This window comes from Gavialis gangeticus, unplaced genomic scaffold (assembly GCF_001723915.1).
Source record: "Gavialis gangeticus isolate Ggan-Ray unplaced genomic scaffold, GavGan_comp1, whole genome shotgun sequence".
In the NCBI taxonomy this organism is placed as follows: domain Eukaryota; kingdom Metazoa; phylum Chordata; order Crocodylia; family Gavialidae; genus Gavialis; species Gavialis gangeticus.
Window position 1 is genome coordinate 191,847,933 of NW_017729032.1, and position 7,873 is coordinate 191,855,805.

The 7,873-nt window shown below is 39.5% G+C and overlaps 1 protein-coding gene across 3 annotated transcripts in view; it reads left to right on the top strand.

The window, feature by feature from the left end:
• The window catches only part of IL1RAPL1 (interleukin 1 receptor accessory protein like 1), a 1,649,761-nt gene that overhangs the window by 1,113,548 nt on the left and 528,340 nt on the right, over positions 1-7,873 (top strand). The window lies entirely within an intron of this gene.

Genomic DNA, 7,873 nt, shown 5'->3' on the forward strand with positions numbered 1-7,873 from the left:
TATCAGTCACTCCTGTTTGAATTGTTTCTTTCGGTATAAAAAATCTTAATTAGGTCAGGGCTTGAACCAAAGGTTGCTACCACAATCACTTGATCACTTGCTTTCATTCTTTATGGCTCATGTGCCAAAACTAGTGAATTAACTAATATAACTATGTTATTTATCTGAGATGTGGAAAGATCCAGTTTCAAATTCCCAGTCTGAACAAGGGAGAGTGTGTCTTCTTCATGCTAGGTTAGACTCTAGTTTTTCAAGTATATCTCTATCTTATTTTATTTGATTTTAACCAGAAGTTCCATCTTGGCTGTGCAAAACTTTTCCCAACAAAAGTTTTACCAGTGATATCTTTCCAGAAAGTTTAATTTTTGACGAAGTGGTGTGTTCTGAAGAAAAATATTTTCTGGAAAAGTTCCCACCAGAGAGATCTGCACGTGGGGTGTTATAAGTTGCACTATTTTAGAAAAGCATGATTTTTAATAATTCAGCATTTAGATACTGTTATGTACAATTAGGGTGGCCATCTGTCCTGGTTTAGCCAGGGCAGTCCAGGATTTAAGAGGCCAGTCCTGGCTGCCTGAGGGGAATTATAGTAGACATCCTGGAAATGCAGGGGCACAGGGCACGGAGTCAGAGCAGCACAGAGTGGTATGCCCAGAGGGTGGTGTGGCCCCCCACTTTTCAAAGCACAGGATGGCAGTGTTCTGGTTGTCCAGGATCTTGTTATGGTCTGCCTATGTATAATGGAAACTGTATCTTAGGAAACTATTAGTCATTTCAGAGTCTCTTTTATAGTATATTTGTTAGATTAGGTGGGCACATGAATCCCAATTGGTTTCTCAACTTTGAACCAATTCAAGCATTATACTTAATTATACTCTACCAATCTTCTTTGGGAAAGAATAATTTTGTCAACTACTATGCAGTTGAAAGCTGGATGCAGTTGTCTTTGACAACAGAGAATGAACAACACAACAACACACATGCAGTTGAAATGCTACTCAACTTATAAATGCAACATTATAAGTGCTTCTAATTTTTATAAAGTTTAAAGATTCATACTCAAGGCAAGGAGGCTCATATTTTTGCCCTGTGGGCCAGATGGGCAGTGAATGATCCATTGACAGGCTGGATGCTGCTGGTGGGCCTGGTCCAGCTGTGTTGAGGGGATCAGGGCCAGCCTAGTCCTGATCCAGCCATGCAGGGGATGGGAGATGGCCCACCCCCAGCATAGCCATATGGGGGGAAGGGGACATGACCCAGCCTCAATCTAGATGTATGGAGGAAAGGGGAGTAGCTTAACCCTGATCTGGCTGCACAAGGGAGAGGAGGCATAGGTTTGCTCTCATCTGGCCACACAGGGCTTTGGAATTTGGAAGCAGGGAAGTGGTGGCAATATCAATTGCCACTGCTCCCCCACTGCCAAATTTCCCAACCCATGGAGGGCCCTGTGAGCCAGATTCCATGGCTCCATGGACTGGTTTTGGCCTGTGGGTCAAGGGTTAGAAACCTTGGTTTAGAATCACCTTATTTATAGGGTCTTTACTTCTTCACAAATGAAAGTATTATTTTTTCTCTCTCAATTTTTAGTGTGTGTATTTATAACTAAGGTCTTAATGCACTGCTAAATAACCTTTTTACCAGTTGCATGTTGGGAAAGAGGGTCAGCTGCTGAGTACTGCAGTTAGAGAAAACCTTAAAAAATACAAAACACAAAAATCTTCTTAAGTAGTGGCATTATGCTTCCTGTTGCCTCTGCTCTCTCTAGAGAGTTTTCCTATTTCCAATGTAGAAATTCCACTAAGCTTATTCAAGTTCCAATATGGGTGGGTTCTGCTGTCTATTTCTGTTTTAGGTCAAGAAGAAACTTACAATGTACAGATAACTTTGTTTCCAATTCTGCCACAAAAACAGTGACATTTTATATGTATGCTTCTTCCTAACTGGCAAGAGTTACAGAAATATAGTTAAGATTTTAAATGGTTCCAGATCCATGCAATTTGCTAAATATTGCCTCGTTTATAAAATATGAATGCCTCACTCCTGTAACTTCCTCAAAGGTATACATAAACATTAATATGAAAGGCTTGTAATATAGGATATTTCAAATATGTTAATTTGCACATCTGTCATATAATATCATGCATTAGATATTATAAAGACCTCATTGGTTATCAGTTTTCATAATTCTGGGCTTAACCAGATCATTATTTGGTGTTAGAAATACATTTTCTCATGAGGCATTATGTATTGTTTATTGGGATGAGTCATTGTGCTTTCCTCGGATTTATTTGGCAATAGGTGCTATTGGATATAGGAAATGGGGAAAGTGAACAAAAGGTCATGTCTACTACAGAAACCCTGTATTCATATTTTTAGATTATACCTGGAAAGTAAGTAAATACCTGGCTAAGATTGGAAAAGTAAGATAAAAGATGAAATACCACTGGCAGTGATGGCGACGAGGGGGTGTGGCAAGCAGCAACTGCCTGCAGCTACCACTGGCAATGTCGGCAGCACTTCTTAAGTGCAGCCAAGCTCAAGGGCTGTGTGTACACCTGCATGCACCCCCTACACGTTGCCAGTGGTCATGTAGGTACCAAACTTGGAGCTGCAATTTTTTTCGTCAAGAACACTTGTAGGAGGTGGGGGGGTGGAGGAAGGGAGTTGATTAGCATTGTTAATATTATTTCCCTGGCTTCCTGCTGTTTGTCATTTGTCAGTTATATCTGGTATAAGTCACGTGCCATTTATTAACCTCTACTCTTTCTTCAGGGAAGCAGGAGGAGAAGTATGCCTCTAAAACGCACCTTGTATCACAAGACCTCTTAGAATAAGGCTTGGGAGAGTGCAGGTTGTGCATAACCACTTGCTTGAAGCTGTTTCTAAAGCCATAGTCTAGTTCTCTTTAGGCTAGTTTGAAGGTAATGACTTGAGCTGTTATCAGATGGAATGATCAACAGCAACTGATGGAAGTGGGGGACAGACAAGCAAGCAGGGCACCAGACCTGGGTACTGTTTTGGAGGTGAGCACCAGAACGTTTTTCAAAAATGTTTTGGCCCCATTGGACATAACACTGGTATATTAAACTATTATTGTTTTCCTTAAGATTTTTGTTTCTTTGCTTGAATAAATTAAGGTGTTTTTGCATGTTTCCGTGATTTTAAAATTATCCATCTAAGTTTTCTAAATATAAAGTAGTTCAGTATATTAAAGATCATGTAAGTTTGTCAACCAAAAAATATTTAAAAAATAGTGTGTGAATAATTATTTTTGTAACTTTATATAAACTCTTATAAACAGGCCAAAGATGGTATGGAATCTATTATAATGTATAGTGTATGATCCCCAAGTGCCATGGGATTAGACTAAGAACAATGCAGTTGTAGCAGACAGTATTGTAGAATGCGAATTTGTTTTTGCTCTTTAGATTAGTGCTAATCCATGTGGTTCGTGGGGATATTGCTCACGTGATTGCTGATAAGATGCAATTAGAAATAAGTTACTAAACAGACCTAGGGCTTCAATAAATTTCTCTAAGATAACAAGAGCATTTTATAATTTCATTTACAGTATGCTGTGTTTTGGCATATACAATTAAGATTAAAAACAAAATCTAATACATATTATTGATGTTACACAATAATCTGATTTGGTTCAACTTTGATTAAGTTGTTTCAAAACATAACAACTACTGAACTTGAATAAACTTTAAGGCTCGGAATACAATAAGGAAAATTGAATCCCAAATACCCTGCTTCAGTAGGTTATGAAAAAGCTTGACTGACAACTGACTTGAAATATTTTTTTCAAACACTATTTTTTTAACATTTTATCATATTTATTCCAATATGATTAAGGTTTTTAATTAAATTAGGAATATGATGGAAGGCATGGATACTGTGCTTTCATAGTTAAGTATGAGTACTTGATTAAATTCACAGCTAAGTGTATTTAGGATGCTAAAATTACTCAGGATGGTTGTCTTATGATTATATACCTGACTAAGGCCATTTAAAGCTCTAGACATGTTTTACTGCAGAACCCAAACATGGCTACCATATGGAGAAATGTCTTACATTTTTCCCCTTTAACATACCATGTTTGCTTTTGACATTTTTTCTGCTATAAATGTGTGCCTTTTGACTGCTTGTGTTCAGGTCATGATTTTTTTTTAATGCTTACCTGTTGCAGGTCTCTAACTTGTTTATGTTTAGAATATGGTTATCATATCAATGATAAACAGTAACCAATGCTGTGTATATGTTCTGCATGCATGGCTTGGGTATAAGCAGGAAAGGTTCTTTGGGTAAATGTGATATCTTTTATTAGACCAACTAAACCACTGGAAAAAAAAAAGTTTGTTTCAAGCTTTTTGGCACAGACACCCTTCTTCAAGTACAGGGCGTGGGTATGTTACTCGAGTCATGCAACCAATTCAATTTCAGAATATAATATTTGGTAATTTACAATTTCTTATCCTTATTTGATTGAAATGGACTGTTTGAGACCCCTAATTCCAAGGTAAAACATACTATCAATGTCAGAATAAACTGCTTAACCTGAAGGATTTAGATGAGATGGAGGGAAGATTTAGGAACCACATTAAAATGGTCTCAGTGGGGAGAAGCTTTATCTGCATTTGTTATATTCACATGTGTATAGCTTTATTCACCTTTGTGTTTCAAATGGAATTGCTCACTGTTTTTCTGAGTATCTACTGACCTATTACAACACACAGAAAATAGACCAAGAATATAGGTATAATGATAAAAATAATATTAAATGAAGCTGGTCAATAGATCAATATTTGGTACACTTTGTAATGGACTTGAAGGGATTTTATATTTGAGGCTGTACTGTTTATGCTTTATTATTTCATTGGGTATTTTTATGTGTTTTCCGCTCTCTGTTTCCAGTAAGATCACGAGATGAAAATATTAACATAAAAATATTTATACATTTCATTTCAGTTCATGGCATAACCTAGACTCTTGAAGTTACTATTGCTAGTACATTTAAAACTATCTCATTGTTAGTACTTAAGTTATAACTTGAGGAAGTGAATTAGGAATAGCTACTCAAGTTAATTAATATGCACAGCAATACCAATTACATTGTAATTAATGTGATCTTTTCAGGGCAGATTTTCTCCATAAATTTCCTTTCTATGCCTTATGGATTTGACATATATAAATTTGCTTATAAATAATTAAATGGTAGCTTTATAGTCTCTGCTAATTATATATGTAATTATAGATATATAATATATATCATATATTTATAAAGATAATATATATCATATATATATCTACATTTATAATTAGCAGAGATTATAAAGCTACCATTTAATTATTTATAAGCAAATATTACTTTCAATATCTGTTTATACAGTGTTTTGTTCTATTTCAATTTGTTTATATTATTCTTTGTCTTTAAAATGATTACTGGATGCTGTAGTTAATTTTGCTCTAAACGAAAGCTGTTTGTCACAGCAACATGACTATATGTCAAAAGCAGTTAACTACGCACATAAAGTATTGCATGGATCTCGATGTACTGTATAGCTGCATCTTGCAGTATGCTCATTTATTTTAGATAGTTATCTTTATAAGGTGCAGACTTATTTAATGTTAAAGGATTGTAGCATTTTATTGTTTGAATTGTCATTGACTAAGTTAAGAAATAATAAATGACAATAAAAATGGTATTTTCTTCTAAGAAAAAGAATTACATACATTAGTAATTGTCACAGGGCGGGAACCCAGGAGTGGCTGTGATCTCTCCTGGCACCCCCTACCATGCCAAGTTGGTATAAAATGCACCCTTGTTCTCGCCCGCCACGTCTTTGATGGTATGAATATTAAGGGAGGCTGCCTTTTGTCCTCCTTGGCACAGTATCCCTGATGTACTCTGGTCTGTGCCCTGTCTACGGTGATTCTGGGCACTCCCGCCTCAAGGGCTACGCGTGGCTCCTACCACCCCTAATACCACGCCCCAAGCCTCTCAGGTGTCCCGGACGTTGTTGAGTCAGTTATTCGTGCTCGCCCTCTCCTGGGGCCTCTCAGTGTACTCGCCCTCTCCTGGGGCCTCTCACCGTGCGCCCGCCCTCTCCTGGGGCCTCTCACCGTGCGCCCGCCCTCTCCTGGGGCCTCTCATCCCATGCGCCCGCCCTGGGGCTCTACGTGATACTCTCGCCCTCCCTTGGCTCTGCTCGCACTTACGCCCTCCCTGGGGCTGTTCCTGCACAACTCTGCACTGGGGCCTGTCTCCCGCACTCACTCCCGCACTGGGACCTGTCTCCCGCGCTCACGCCCACACTGGGGCCTGTCTTGCACTCAGGACCCCTTTCTGAGTCCTACGCCCCACTGGGGCTTCCCACAATTGGGGCTCAGGTGGCCTCGGCCTTACCTGGCCCCCAGACCCCCTTTCTGGGTCCTACGCCCCACTGGGGCTTCCTGCCTGCGCCCGCACTAGGCTCCCTCCTGATATTGCCCACACTGGGGCTGGGCTCAGGACACCCCAAAACGCAGCACCCTCTCCAGTGCACGGAACCCCCCCACTACTGGGGAGCTCCCATGAGGCCTCCTCCAACCCCTACAGCCTCACCTGGTCCTCCGGTATAACAATAACCAAAACCATAAGCCAATCAGCTGTAACACAAAACCCAAGCCTCTTGGCTAAATCATAAACACTAAACCCTCTGGCTCATCAACATTATCATCCCTGCCAGGGGTTCCTCTGCCTGGTATTCTCGCTTATAAGCTACTCAGGTCATCAGGCTTCTCCTGCTCTGCCTGCCCCAACAGAGCTCCACCTTCTTCAACTGCCAGAGGGAAACTGCCCCCTTGGCCTCAGCCTAAGCTGTTTATATAGGCCAGGCCCTGCCCCCTTCCTGTCAGCTGACCTCTGTGGTTGCCCTGGCAACCCACACCTGTCTTTCTTTAGGAGCAGGCACTTCAGTGCACTGCGACAGTAATGCATTGAGTGAGGATGCACTAAATTAAAAATGTCACCAAACTATGCACTATGGACTTTAGTGCAGTTGATATATTTACAATAGTTTTCTCTTTGTCTCCATTTTCTTAGACCCGAGCTGGCAAGCTTTTACTGTTTATAGCTAATACTGTGTTTTAATAAACATTTGTTTGTGGTAGTGCCTAGAGTCTCTACTTATGTGGTAATGATGGATGAAATAAGAAGAAATGACAGAGGTTCCTCCATTGAACAGCTTTATCTGACTGATGGTTACCTCACTTTCTTTATCGTAGACTGATCCCTGCCTTCTCCTCACTGACTGCATAGCTATGGTTGTTAATGCTGCTCACTGTTACTGTGCTAGGTGATTTTGACATATATTTATGAACATGGAATTTGGCATTATTATAAACCATACCAAACTGGAGCGGGAACTACTGCATGCTCAGAGCTGCATGCTTCGGTCCAGATTTGGCCTGGGGCGCAAGATGAGTTTTACATGTCGGGTTAACGCATGAAAATTGTATTTGTCTAAAAAGTATCTATGTGTGTTCTAGCTTGGGTATATAAATGCAAATTCCATACACAAATCCATGTTTTTTTATTGAAGATTGTTGGTCACAAAATTGAGAAATACAAATTAAGTTAAATCAAAGCTCTACTGAAAATCTGAGACTATGGAAAAAGAATAATGATAAATTGTTAGTTTAATTATATTTAATACAGAATTTTATCTTTGCTGTTCAACTTAATTTTCCCTGAAAGCCTATAAAAAAGATTGTACGTTATGATTCTTAGCGCTCTCCTTCATTTTGTCCATCTCCTTGTGCATATTCATGAAGGTGTGGGAATGGTAAGTTGGAGTGTTTGGGGGGGGGGGGTTGTAAGCAGTAATGG